The following is a 14,914-nucleotide window of genomic DNA, read 5'->3' on the forward strand; positions in this document are numbered from 1 at the left end:
TTTTTATTCACTCATTTAAAATATAAAATCCCATGGCAGCCAGTGGTACAATTAAGGATGTTTTTTACATACCATAGTAAAAAAGTATAAATATTTTACATTTTTATAAAATGTTATTTAAAAAATACTGGATATTAAAGAATACTTTATCCTTTTCTTCCCTCTTTAAGAGGGAAGAAAAGGATAACACATTTATCAGAGTTTGTTCATCCATGCTACTGTACCTTTTCTGGAGTCTCTTCCATACCAGTTCATAGACTTATCTTCTTCTTTATACTCATTTATCAGTTTGTATATTTTATAATTTGATCCTTTCTTCACTCATCTACACATTTTTGAAGTGTCTTCCTTCATTTTTTTGAGTTGTTTTTTTACGGGTTTTTTAAAGTTTGTTTTACATATTTACAAGTTCAGTTTCTTTTTGGTTCAGTTTCTTCCTTCATGTAGTCATTTGCTACTTTTGAGAGTTTATACAAGTTTGTCGAGTTAACATTTGATAGAGTTTTTCATTGATAACTGAAATTTATAGAGTTTTTATCTAGAGAGGTTGTTCTTTAATACTTATATAGGTCTTCTTCCAATTAAAGACCACTTTTGAGGCCAGAGTTTTCTGGTCTTTCCTCTGGTCTCTAAATAGAAAAAGAATTATCATGAAACTAAAGAATATAAAGTGGTCATCCAGGTCCACAGAATATTGGTGTTAAATTGGAAATGGTCTTTAATTGGAGGGGTCTGTGATTCGAGTTTTTTTTTTTCATATATTCATTTTAATGGGATCATGTACTGAATTTTTTATCCTTCCAATTCACGTCAGTTTAAAGAGTTTCTTCCACTACATTTATGTAACTGTTCATAGACGTTCTATATTCATACTAATATCATTAATACTAATTCATGAATTTCTTCCGTCATTTACTGCTGCATTCAGATAAGAGGATGTATATAAACATTTAAATAATAGCATGACGATAAATACCAGCTTACATCGAATATAACATGACAAAAACATGGCATGTCGCCTTTAAGACGTCCTTGTGAAACTAAGAAGTAATTTACATGTAATTTATTTGTGGTAGGATCTATACATGGATTCATGTTCACATCTTATTGACTGTTGTAGTCAGAAACCTAATCAATATATTTACCTACCAGTCTAGACTGCGCACTGACTCATACTAATCACAGACTGGAAAGCTTAGCTCAGTTGGCTATCTGGTGGTAGCCAGTGTGTGTGCACTGAATGAAAGAGATCTTTATATAATCTTGGTTCCAGGTTCAATTCTATCAGCTGCTCTCCTTGTTTTAAATCTAAGTGGTTGAAATGCAAGTTTCAATGGCACACTGCCTTTCAGATGAGATATGTAAGCATGCATGTGCACATTATGCATGTAGAAGTACGCAGAGTGGATTTGTACCGGTGTCCTACAGTACCCCAATTCACCAGCAAAAGGACCCCACTGGAAATATCTTTTCAGGATTTTCATGGGTTAATCTTGGTGTACTTCACACCAAAGAAAATCAATTCAATTAAGCTTGGTGTATACATTTTTATTAGGGTTAGAATCCTCTTTAGTATCCCACATTTATTTGAATAAATGCTCCAGCTTTGAATAAACAACCCCCTCAAATAAACCCCCGCCCCCAGAGCCTCATTTGGAATAAATACCTCCCTCTAATGAACGCCACAAGCAACATGATTCATAACACATTCTGTTAATGTTCTATTCAAGTAGATTTACATTTATTCTAACCTGGTTAGAAGTCTTTATGATCATGCAGTAACACATTTAGGCAGTGATTATGTGTTGTTGTTTTTTTGCACAGATCTTTAAATTTTTTAGAAGTGCTATAAAGTATAATTGTTTTAACAATTTTCAAGTAAAAAGTCTATATTTGCAGCGAAAACTAAATTGTTTTAAGGCCAAATATAATTAATCACTAGATTTCATGTACACACATCAAAAAATTTACTAGAAGCTACTGTATTTGTCAAATAAATGATAATTTTTTCCATGGAAAATAAAAATAGGTGGAACATATGATAGAATACATTACAAATATTCATTTTACCATTTGTTTAGCAATAGTAATTATTTTCCAGTCTGTTTACTACTGTAAGAATGGTAAATAGAAATTAGTAAATTCCGCAGCATAAAATCCCTGAATTTTAAATGGTAATGGATGTAGACTTAACACTACATAACACTAGGTCTCTATGCACTTTCAAGCATCCAAAAAAGAACACAAAAAAAAATTAGAAAATTAAAATAAAAATAAAATAAAATTGAATAAAAGGAACAAATAAGATGAGGAAGATACAAAGAAAAAAAAGAACAAAGAAAAACCATTAACAGAAAAATTAATACAATTAGATGGATGAGAAAAGATGAGTTTTTAGTCAGGTCTTAAATAAGAAAATAGATGGAGATTCCCGTTTATTAATAATTATAATATAATACCCAAATATTTATATGGCACCAATTCCAATGAATGATCCAAGGCGCTGAGCATTATTTCCACTGGTCACTGGATAACATACAATGGCAAACCAGCGCAAAGTGCCACTTTCTCCGCTCCCTGGGGAGTATGCTTAGTCGTGCGCGTACACTACTTATTTAGCACACGAAACTATTGAAGGCCGCAACATCCTACCAGGTACCCATTTATACACCTAGGTAGAGAGAGACAAACGTAGATAAAGTGCATTGCACAAGGACACAAGCGACTTGCACAACAAGAGTTTCGGACCTCTGACCTTAAGGTTGGGAGTCCAAGCCACAACCGATGCGCCAAGATGTGAACGGAGTTCCAGAGTTTTGGAGCAGCAACCATAAAACAGTGCTCACCGTATGACTTAGCTTGGAAATATGAGTAGAAAGTGTGGAAAAGGTAGAGGTGGATCTAAGTGAACGACAGCACGTTTGGTAGAGTAAATAAATAGGCGAGACTTTTTTTATTCCATGTTTAGCATACATATGGTTTAAAGATCCTCGGAGGAGGGCGGAATAAAAATAAAATTTTGTTTTCTTATTTAGCAAGTAGTTTTGTCAAAAACGTTCAGATAGAGGAGAAAATAACACTAGTAATGCTTCAAATTTATATAATTGGAAAAAAGGATTCGTACCTTTTCCAGATTTCATCAAGGCAGCGGAGGGCATAATGAAAAACTTATATTTTTTTCTGAAATTTCATTTTTTCATGGCAGTGGGTACGCTAATTGGCCAAAAATAAAATTTAATTTGTATTCAAAATCCTCAATATTTGCGGTCGGCAGGTTCACTAACCAAGGTATAAAAAAAATTTCATTGGAAGCCGATAATATGTTTGAATATTATTATATGAGCATTTCAATGTTTAAAATTATAATGTTTGTTCAGATTTTACCACATGTTCTATGAAATTCTGGTATAATTATTATTTGATGAGTTTTGCAATCATATGAATATTTATAACTTATATACAGCTGGAGACAAATGTTGTGTCAGCAAGTGTCACAGTTCTAAATCAAGATTAATTCAAATGAAATTTGTGTACAGTGTTTTTAAATGCATATAAAATACTGATTGATGTTATGCGTACAAGCTCAAGTATTAAATTACATCATGCTATATGCTATAAACTCATCTTCTAAAACAATTCAGTTTTAAGTTTTATAGTGAAATTTATTTTACACTCTAGAATGTTGAATCTACCTTTTTATTAAGTATGTAATTAAATAGGAATAAAATATATAGTAATAACACTTATAAACTTAATAACCATCTTGTTTTAAAATCAGTCTCTGGAGGAAAAAATTAAAAAAAAATGTTATGTTGAACTGATTTTTCTAAAACACAAGAAAAATATTTGACAGAAAATTAGCTACTGAGCTACAGATTTTAATCAGTTAAAAACTGAGGGGTGGGGGGTGGAAAAAGATTTTAACGATACTTGTATGTCGGGTGGGGGGAGGTGAAAAATAGGGTTATTACGCCCCCTTTTCCCCAGTTTTTAAATATTCAAAAATGTGCATCTTCAACCAATCCCAAGTTTTTCATCAAATATGCTTTTTTTTTGTGTCTTAGAAAAAACAGGTATACAACATATCAATTTTTTTTTTTCCGGAACCTGGCTTTAAGCATAAAATATAATTGCTATAATTTTTGAAAGTCAAAATAGTTTACAGTTATTATTGGCCTGCAAAGGTCTTTTTGTATTTGTAAATAGAATTAGGATTGTTTTACTGTTCCCCCACGAGTGTGGTTGATTACATTATTTCGTTCCTGAATTAATTTGTGCTTGTGTCAGATTGTAACTTAAAAAGAAAGCACACAATTTCCTGAACTTAAAGAGAGATAGCATCGGTTTCTCAAACTAACTGTGCTATGTATGCGGTTTAGGACAAACATGCTATCTCGCCTCAAATTTAGCAACTAAAATGGAGATAAAATGTAGCATGGTTTCGATCTTCTTAACAAACTGTGTTCTTTAGGAAAAACTACCTACCTCTCCTAACAGTATTTTTAAAAACGTAAACAAGACAATATACAATAATACATTTTACAAAACCAATGTGTTAGGCAACAAATTACCCTCATCTATAGATTTAAATGAGGGTACATGTTGCTTTAAAAACCAATTAGAGATAATTTGCTGAGGATTTTGAAATTTCAAATAGATAATGGAAATTATATTAATCCATCAGATATTTGTATGGCACACGTCTACCCTCCATAGGAAGATGCTTGCGGCGCTGTCTCAAAATTACTATGCAGGCCAATGAAAATAGAATGAATGACAAACAATGAACAAGAAAGAAAACATGAGATAATGGAAGAAAGATCTGAAATGAAAATTCTTCAGTTCAGATTTGAACAACCATTCCTCTATTAGGCCCAATGAAAAAAATTATTAGTTTATCACCCCCGCGCGCATGACTTCTTTCTATGGTACTGGAAAAAAAAAAAAATTTTTTTTAACATTTTATTTATTAATTTTTTTCATTTATTTTATTAAATAGTTAGTAGATATTGTTTGCATTATCTAAATCATGTTTTACTTTGAATATTAATGCAGCAGCAAAGGTCACCGAGGGTGATATTTGGCTTTAGCAAAAACAAATTTAAAATAAGCCTTCCTCCCTCACCACTTTTCCTGCCCAGAGGGTGATAAACTAATAATATTTTTTATAGGGCCTTATACCTTGACTATTACATATTATAAGTGAATCGTGAGGTCATCACTGCAACTCCCAATGTTATTTTCCGATTTCCAACCGGGCACCAATTTTCCATTAGTACACGATTTGCTTGATCTTTATTAGGTTCGTGCGCAAAAGGCCAATTCAACTAGAGCTTTTTCAAAGATGCAGGGAACAAATTTAAATGTCCCTAGGGAAGGCCCAGGCCAGCCCAATCGATTCCTAGTCTAGATGGAATCATCACAAGATTTTACCTGTCTGCACCGACCAAAAAGTGTGATTACTGTATTCTTTAAAATATTCTTTAAGAAATGTTTATTTCTTTCACGAATGTCTATCAAAATGGTAAACTCATGACAAGTTCTTCGAACACAATGAAATATTTATACATTGTAATGCTGTGTAAACGTACATACAATTTCAACTTCACTGCTGTGCTAGCACATACTGCAGCAACAACCCGCACACAAATGTAATACGCACGCCGATACTGATCGTATCATTATAGACATCGATGACTACTACAACAGCTTGATTAAAAACATTAAACAGTGGCGATTGACCTATAAAGCCATTAGAATAGTGCTTATCTATACACTAGAGGAAATTATTATACTTAGGTTAGATTAATGCATTAAAAAAATTCCTTCGGGCCTTGCAAACCCTTATGAATTTTTTTCTTGCATTAATTTAACCTTCGTATAATAATTTTACACTAGTGTATGATACGCAACTATTCTAATTGCTAAGTGACAGTAAACAAACTCGGAATAATGTGATGTTAGCCATTGCCAATTTCAAACTGTAAAAAAAAAAACAAAGTTTTAGACAGAATCCTAATGACTTGTATCACATACAGTCTTGCTTCGAAGTTATTGGTGAATGCAGTTTGTCAATTTACAGGGTATTTGATTTTTTTTTTTTTTAAACCAACCATCTATTTTCATTTATCATAATATCATCCGTTTATACAGTGAATCGTTTTTCATCTCTATATATTTTTTCAGTTCCTTATGTTCTCAAAATGTTAAGACATTGCCTGCCATGGGGAAGGGTAATTCTTTCTCATTAGCTAATCCAGATATGTCAATTTTATCAAACAAGCTCTGTAGACATACTTATAAAGCCCTGTCTACACTATCATGCCTATATATGGTCTTTATGTGATGTCATCATGACCATATTTAGGCACATGTTTTTGTCAATTAAAATTTGAGAGTCTGGACAGGGCTTGGGGGGGGGTGGGGGAAGGGTGATAAATTAAATGTGAAAAACGATTCTTTTAGATGTTACACAAGTTACATGGGGAGTTTTTGCGCTGACAGAATGTTTAAGATACAATACAATAGGCTTGTCAGTGGGAACAATTCTAGTGGTGCCTTCATGTACGTTAACATCTAATTAACATCTCGACGAGTCATTTAGTCACGTGATCAAAAACTTTTTCTCGAACATTTTAATTTCCTTAGACAGTGTCAACGTGAAACATACGTGAGCGAAGGCTTAGATGTCTATGCTTGTTTACAGATACCCAGATTTACACGAGCAGTGCGCATCAGTGACTTGACTTTTGCCGACAACGAAGTTGACTGAATGTGGCTTTTCCCTCTTCCTTTGGGAGCAAAATACAGAGGCTTTTACAACAATTTCCCTGCCTGTTCTTCCATGAAATAGATTAACACTATGAATATATGATTCATTTGCATACCGCCTACCCTGAATTCTCTTTCTTAAAGAATATGTTCGCCAACTCGGTAAGTCTAGCCCCCATTGTCTAAGGTTTTCGTGACTTTGTGGGTGGGGCTTCGCATCCTTGTTGACATGTCAATTGTGACAGCATTTAACTTTTCGAAAATCTACTTTGCATGGTTTTACAACTCATATATTTACAATTGTAATTTAGGTAAAGAGAAAATGCCCAGTTGTCTGTCCATATATTTTTTTTTTTAATGCCATTTCGTTATTTTGATTTTTAAAAATATCAAAATAATTATAATAATTTATTGTGTTAACATTTTATTCAAAACAATGAATACCTTGTCATTCGACAAAACACAAATTAGTATGAAAAGAAAAGAGCTAAACGAACAGACATTTTACCTAATGACAAAGGAAGGAATTTAAGCATGCCCATGGCACAAACTGCTGTTCACATGGATATCCGCATGTTTTTATTTATTTATTTATTTGTTTATTATATTTTATTTTTTTTAATTATTTATGTTTTTCCAGTGTACTCTTGCTAGCCGCGCACAATCACCTTTGTTCTCGAAGGACGGTAACTTTAAAGGATACTATGTATTCGCTGCGCTGTATTTTATTACAATAATTACGTTTATGATTGTTATTATTATCATTAATGTTGTTGTTTTTGTTAATTATCATTATCATTTTTTTGTTTTATATTTATTATTATTATTGTTATGTTACTATTTTTTTTAAATGCCACTTATTTTGGTTATTTTGATTTTTAAGAATATTTAAATAATATATAATAATTTATTGTGTATTTAAATAATATATAATAATTTATTGTGTTAACGTTTTATTGAAAACAATGAATACCTTGTCATTCGACAACACAAATTAATATGAAAAGAAAAGAGCTAAATAAACAGACATTTTACCTAATGACAAAGGAAGGAATTTAAGCATGCCCATGGCACGAACTCCTGTTCACGTGGATATCCGCACATGTTTTTATTTATTTATTTATTTGTTTACTTTATTTTATTTTTTTTTAATTTACATGTTTTTCCAATGTACTCTTGCGAGCCGTGCACAATCACCTTTGTACCAGTAGGACGGTAGCTTTAAAGGAGACAATGTATCCGCTGTGTTTTATTATAATAATTACGTTTATTGTTAGTATGTTTATTAAGGTTGTTGTTTTTGTTCTTATTATTATCATTTTTTTGTTTTATATTTATTATTATTGTTAATATTATAATTATAGTTTATTGTTACTTAGACCCCTAGAGTCAAGGTAACAAAAATTTTAAAAAGAAACTTTTTTTAAACTTACCCTCGAGTATGAAAGAAAATAATGAGATCTCCCGCCTCATCTATGAATCCCCACGTGTATTGGTATATAGGCACATGTGTGGATGATGTATGTTCTGTGTAGTGCCTCAGGCTCTAGTTGATACATTATATACATTTCACCCATAAATTCTAGACCATCTGTGGGACCTGAAAATTTGGAGTGGTCTCATGGTTTTGTCTCAACATTAGGGTTAGCTTAGTGTCTTAGATCATGCTTAGATTGAAGATTGTTATTTGGTTCTTAAATCATGGTCTCAAATTAGATGGTCTTGAATTAGAGGGTGCACTGTATATGAAATGTCATTACCAATTATACAACCTGTGATCATTTTTGTATCATTGTAAGCTAAATATTTACATTTTTGATGAGCTTCATTATTTTAATCTCTATATACTTTTTTATTCCTGACAAGAAAATTTTCATGAAAAAAAATTCAATCGTAATTTAATTTGGGAAAAATATGAATAATATAATTATTTATTGTTTTTTTTCTTTTCTATTTCTTTGCATATTAGGAGATGGAACCTGTTTTTATTTGAATCTGGAGACGGAGGCCATTGATGTATTTACGGGAGCAGACCTTGACCCCATCACCGCAGTTTGCGTCTCTGACAACACCATTATCACATCGTGTAGAGATAAATTGATTCGTGTTTATAATCATTAAATGTAAGTTTTAAAAAATCGTATACATTTTAGTATTGTTGTTCAAATTGTGTGTTTGAATACATCCATATAACGTTTATTGTTATCTTGCTTTTTTAATTCCTCACCGAATCACCTTCCTAGGGCATTACTCCGGTGGTTATTGTGCCGGGGAAGATTGCTGTCTGCGCTTTAATTCTTCTTAAGTGTTTTATGTCCATATTATTTTCTGTACTTCTATTTATGGTTAAAATAATCCTGTGTATCATTTTTTTTTTTGCCTGGGTCATGTTTTATGATATATTTTAATTTGATGATGTTGAGTATTAATAACCTGGACTCAATGGTGGTTAGCAGACAATGAACTACTGTATTAATAGCGAACATCTAAATTTATTATGATTATTTATTAGCATTATGTTTTGTTTGAGTGGCGTTGTTGCAGAGTGCACAAGCTGAAATGGTGGATTTGGTTCAAATCTTAATATAATAATTTATTATAATAAATACCTGATAATAGATTGTTAAAATATCAATAAAAAGTGATTTATAAGAAACAGTAATTTTTAATGTATACTATAAACTAGTAGGTAAAAAATTTACAGTAGGTCTATTTCAGGTGATGTTTCTGAAACCAGAACCTAAATTTTTTTAAATGATACCAAAAATTCACATGATAATTAGTCCCAAGTACTGTAGTCACATATTCACTTGCTAGTAGGTACGTAATTCAGTCTTGAAATGTTACATGGTTTAGTCCTGAATAGTCAAGATTCAGCCTTGAAAGTCTCATGATTCAGTTGTGAATCGTCACATTGTTATTATTATTATTATTATTGTTATTATTATTATTATTATTATTATATATATGTATATATATGTATATATATGTATATATATATATATATATATATATATATATATATGTATATATGTATATGTATTTTGATGCTAATAATAACTTAAAGATTAAATTGATCACATGATCAATTCTGAGAAATAATTTAGTCTAGAGTAGTTATGGGATGTAGTTTGGTGCTGTCATCAAAATGAGTTAAGACAATGATTTGTCATTTAAGGAGTATTTTTTTTTTTTTTTTCCTCAAATCCAACCTCTAGTAACTCGCCAGTTACAGGATGGAATAATGCTTTATTTATAAGCTAAGTCTTTTTAAGAGGCTTAGGGAGTGGAGCTGTTTTTAGTGTGAAAGAAAAATATCCGGTTGTGACTGGGTTTTGAAGCCTGAAATCTGGGATTGGAAGGCAAGCATCCTAACCATCAATCTATTCAACTTCGCTCCATTTTGCTAAGTTTAAAGTTACATTTTTTTTCTAGGTCGATGCTCTGTAAGGTAAGTTGGTGTGCCTAATCCATATAGATGAAGCTTGTACTGCATCATATTGAAGTACTGAGATGAACATTTCATGATGCATATGATGCTAATACATTTTAAACATGATTGGCCAGAAACTAGACAAGTTCAATTCCCAAGCGAATTGCAACAGTTGTTTCCACTCTCCTTCAATTGACAAAGTCAAAATACCGACTTGCTTTCGAAATGTTGCATAAACACGCCATGTAAACTTTCATAAAAAGTAATATTCTCAGGATGTTTAAATTTTATGAAAGGATTATCGAGATTAATGCATGTTCGAGCAATTCAAAATATTGCCACTTTAAGTTTCATAAACATTGTTTGAACATTATAAGTAGGGCACAGTGAACCCGTGTGTCTCGTTAGGAAGACTATTTAATGATTAGTGTAAAGCTGTGAAATCAGCAAACATTTAGAATCTTTTATACACCAAATCATGCATACTCATTGAGATTTGCAATAGTAGATACTGATTCGATGTCTACATACAAACACTTCTATCCTTTAGTCTCAATTTTCCTGTGCTTATATTTTTTCTCTGTTATTTCCCATTCTTTAAACTAGAAAAGCTGTGCGAGCTACCAATTTGCTCACATGGCCTAGATTGTATTTCTTTTTGACCAAGGCTTTTATGTGACAAATAATACCTTTGATTTGCCCATATATGGGTGTGATAATACAACATCACCAATTACATGGGCATATCACATGTACTGTATTTGTCACAGAATAATTTAAGTATGTAGCGCTTTTGAATTCCCGGTATAAGTGCTATATAAATCCAAATTCATTACATTAAATTATTGTGTAGACCGAATATTTGCTATCATAAGGAAATGCTTCCTAAGAATTGAACCCAGGAAATAAGCACCTTAACCATAAAGTTAAAACTCCCATCCTACAGTGTGTCTGCTAAATGCTTCAAGGGTCTCGTTTTCTTTCCCATCTGCTTTGATCCTTAAGTGTCATTCTCTTTCATCTCAGTCGGCAATACTGGTGGTATCCGCTGTGTGTGTGTGTGCATGCTGCACTATGGAGATCTCTTAGGTCCCTGGTTGATTTCCCATCGTTGCTCTCTTTGTGTTTCAGCTAAAGGGCTAAAATGCAAGTTACGATATGGCACCGTCTTTTGGATAAGACGTTTAAGCCGTTGGTCCTGTGTGCATTATAGCATATGTGCACGCGACAGTTACAACAAACAAATTGAAATTTTCTTACATTAACAGGAAACTTGTCATAGATTCAGGTCTAGTCTAATTGTATTTAACCAAGAATCAAGCAATCAAATATTCTTGATAAGGAAATAACTATCATATTTTCTCTAATTTTTATAATATTTTTAAAATTTAAAATAGAAGTCTGTGTGCTCATGTTGTACAGTGTTGTGGAGTCAGTATCTGAGAATATTAAGTGCTTGTGATTGGTCAATCTGATGTCATAGGTTACAATATAGAAACGCGACCTAATTCTGCTAACTTTAATACTGATAGATTAGCTGGCCGCTTTGCTGGACCTAAGCTGACTTAAAATTTGTACCAAATTTAGGTCGGCTCAGGGCCAGCTTAAAATCATGTCCCCGATCTTGAGATAAACCGGCCCTGGCTCATCTAATCTTTTAAGAGTGGATATAATTTTCAATGTGCGCCAAATTTTTTAGAAGTTATATCTGAGAGTTCTGTTTCTTTTCCAATGATGATTATTCAACTTTTTTCAATTAGATCATTAACTTTGAATAGAGAAAGAAAAACATTTTTCTCACTTATTAAACATGCATACAGTTACAGTATTGTTTTGCATAAACCCTTAAATTTGCAGGTATTTACTCAGTGTAAGGATATTGTGGTAAAAATCATTAAACTGAGTAAATACCAGCAAATTTAAATGTTTAAGGATTTATTTTGTGTTAAGAAGTATGGATTAGTGGGTACTCAATTCTTTGACCTGTCATAAAAAAATCTTTGATATGTTTATGACTGATTTTTCTAAGGCACAAAAGGCATATTTGAAAAAAATCTCTGAAACGGATAATGAGAATCTGATAAACCGGCCCATGGCAAAACAACATAACTACTATTATATTTTGTGTTTCGCCTTGAAATGGCAGAGAATATTTAAAAACAGGGGGAAAAAGGGGCGTAAAATTAACCACTACTTACTTCCTTTTTCCCCCTGTTTTTAAAATATTAAAGAATCTGTATCTTATTAACCATTTCCAAGCTTCTTTTGTCCTTAAAAATCAACATATCAAAACTTTTTTTCCAGAGGCTGACTTTATAATCTTATTTAAGTGTTTTAAAATGAACTCCCCTTTATATTATTTGATTGTTGGAGAGTTATTCTTGTTTGTATTATGTATTTTAATGGTCACAAAATATACAAAATTTAATAGTTACAATGCTGGCCAAATCATCACATAACCCACCTACCACATTATCTTTAAAATTGTTGAAATACTACATATTCCTACAAACCATCTACTGCCCCCTATGAACAAATATTTTTGCTAAAATATATCACTGATGTTATTGTACTGTTTGATATTTGATTTATTATTAATGTTATTGTAAGCACAAACAAATGTTCACATTGTTAAATTCTACGAAAGTAATTGTATTCATAATCCACGAAGGTTTGTATGTATTTATTTTACTTAATTTAATAAGACGTTGATACAACAGTTATCTGTGGCAGCAATAGCAAACATCAGTTTAATTAATAACTTTAAAATAATCAATTCTATCCTGTCTAAAACAAAATAAAATCAGTGTATGCCAAGTTTTTTTTAATAATAAGTAATGCTCTGTTCCTAATCTCTTTAATGCTCTACTTGATGGTATGTTCTGCAAACCGTTTCCTCTATCAAAGGTTTTTTTTTATTTCACAAATCAAAAATCAACATATATCTTATACATAAATCAAAAAAATGAACAGAAATAAAACAATTAACAGCAGACATTAATTTCTAGAAAAAATAAATAAAATAATAAAAAAATTAAATATATAAAAAAGAAGTAGTTGTTTTAATTGTGGTGCAAGGAGGATCCAAAAAAAATCTTAAATTTAAAAAATTTTTTTGATTGGGACCTAGAAATGGAACTAAAAAGGTGATTTTTTTTTTGTGGAGACGATTTCTGACAGTAGACCCAAAGTATAGAAAAATATAACTTTTGAAAGTATTTATAAACTTCCATAAATAACAATATTAAATATCATAGCAAAAATAAAATCAGGACAAACTAATACAAAACATCAGTCATAAACAGAGGCAGATCGTGGTGGGGAATAGGGATAGGTCCTTCTCTCTCCCCCCCCCCCCAAAAAAGGGGGAGAAATGAGTGAAGAAAAGAAAGGAGAAAGAAAGGAACAATATTACTTCAGAACAGGTTTATTTTTATTTTAATTCCATGTACAGTACCAGTGTCAGGCACTTCTAAAAATTTCCCCGCCCCGGCTTCCTCTCCTGGCCACTGCTTGGCGCATCACATGGTCCCAACCAGATTCTTCTCTGGATTTGCTCCCGATATACAGTACCATATTACCTGCCTCTGGCAGGTAATCGCTCAGTAACAAACCGATGTTATTTGGTGCGTGGTAAAGCAACATACTACTCCTGGCTATGAACATATGGCAAACCTCAAGTACACAATCTTACAAATACTAAGTGTAATTCTTCTAAACAAATATTTAGTTTTATAGGTCAACGTACAGATTCTAGAAACTGTTGCTACTAAGTAAAGTCGTCTCACTTACAATGTCATCATTCATAAATTGATTTCACTCATCAAGTAAGTAATATGTAGGCCTAATGTAAACGATATCGCAGTGCAATGTAAGACTCCGTAATTTATTAACATTCAATTCAATAACGATGATATTAAATCTATTTTTATTTTATTCATAATTTGATTCCACTCAACCAAACATGAAATGTAGGTGATTGTGATATTTTTTTATTTATTATTGCTTACGGTGATATTTAAACAAAATATTTGATTAAAAATATAATATATGTGGTATAAAACATGGCTACGATTCAATTTAATACTTTGAATTTCTAAGTGAAAATGATATGTTATCAAATTTCAGTAACACATAGACAATTCACTTCTTGCTAATATAGCACATTTTTCCCTACAAAAATCCATAAATTACCAGCCAATAAAAAATAGCCCTATAAAAAATATTATTAGTTTATCACCCTATCTGGGCAGGAAAAGTGATGAGGGAGGCAGGCTTTTTTTTTTAATTTTTAATTTGCTAAAGCCAAATATCACCCTTGGGTTGTTTGCTGGTGCATTAATATTAAAGTAAAACATGATTTAGATAATGCAAACAATATCTACTAACTATTTAATAAAATAAATGAAAAAAATTAATAGATAAAATTAAAAAAAAATTTTTTTTTGTTTTGTTTTCAAAAAAAAATTTTTTTTTCCAGTACCATAGAAGACATGTGCACGGGGGTGATAAACTAATAATTTTTTTTATTGAGCCTAAGTGTCTACCAAAAAAATAACTATACTTTTAGAAGCTCCTGTTATAATTGCCGTACTAATAGTGTTACTTAATCCAGAAGAAATTGGCGTATCTACTTGAGGCTTGGGGTGCATGCCCTTCCACCCACCAAAGAAGTTTGCAATCTCAACCTCCCCCCCCCCAAAAAAGGTT

General features: G+C 31.7%; 1 long non-coding RNA gene across 1 annotated transcript in view; it reads left to right on the plus strand.

The window, feature by feature from the left end:
• The window catches only part of LOC117120372, a 41,270-nt gene that overhangs the window by 22,538 nt on the left and 3,818 nt on the right, over positions 1-14,914 (plus strand). Inside the window, exon 2 of the long non-coding RNA XR_004447328.1 lies at positions 8,741-8,894. This is a non-coding gene — a long non-coding RNA (uncharacterized LOC117120372). The remainder of the gene's footprint in view (positions 1-8,740; positions 8,895-14,914) is intronic.

The sequence above is a fragment of the Anneissia japonica genome, unplaced genomic scaffold (assembly GCF_011630105.1).
Source record: "Anneissia japonica isolate Jap-2015-1 unplaced genomic scaffold, ASM1163010v1 scaffold284953_len930413_cov181, whole genome shotgun sequence".
NCBI lineage: Eukaryota > Metazoa > Echinodermata > Crinoidea > Comatulida > Comatulidae > Anneissia > Anneissia japonica.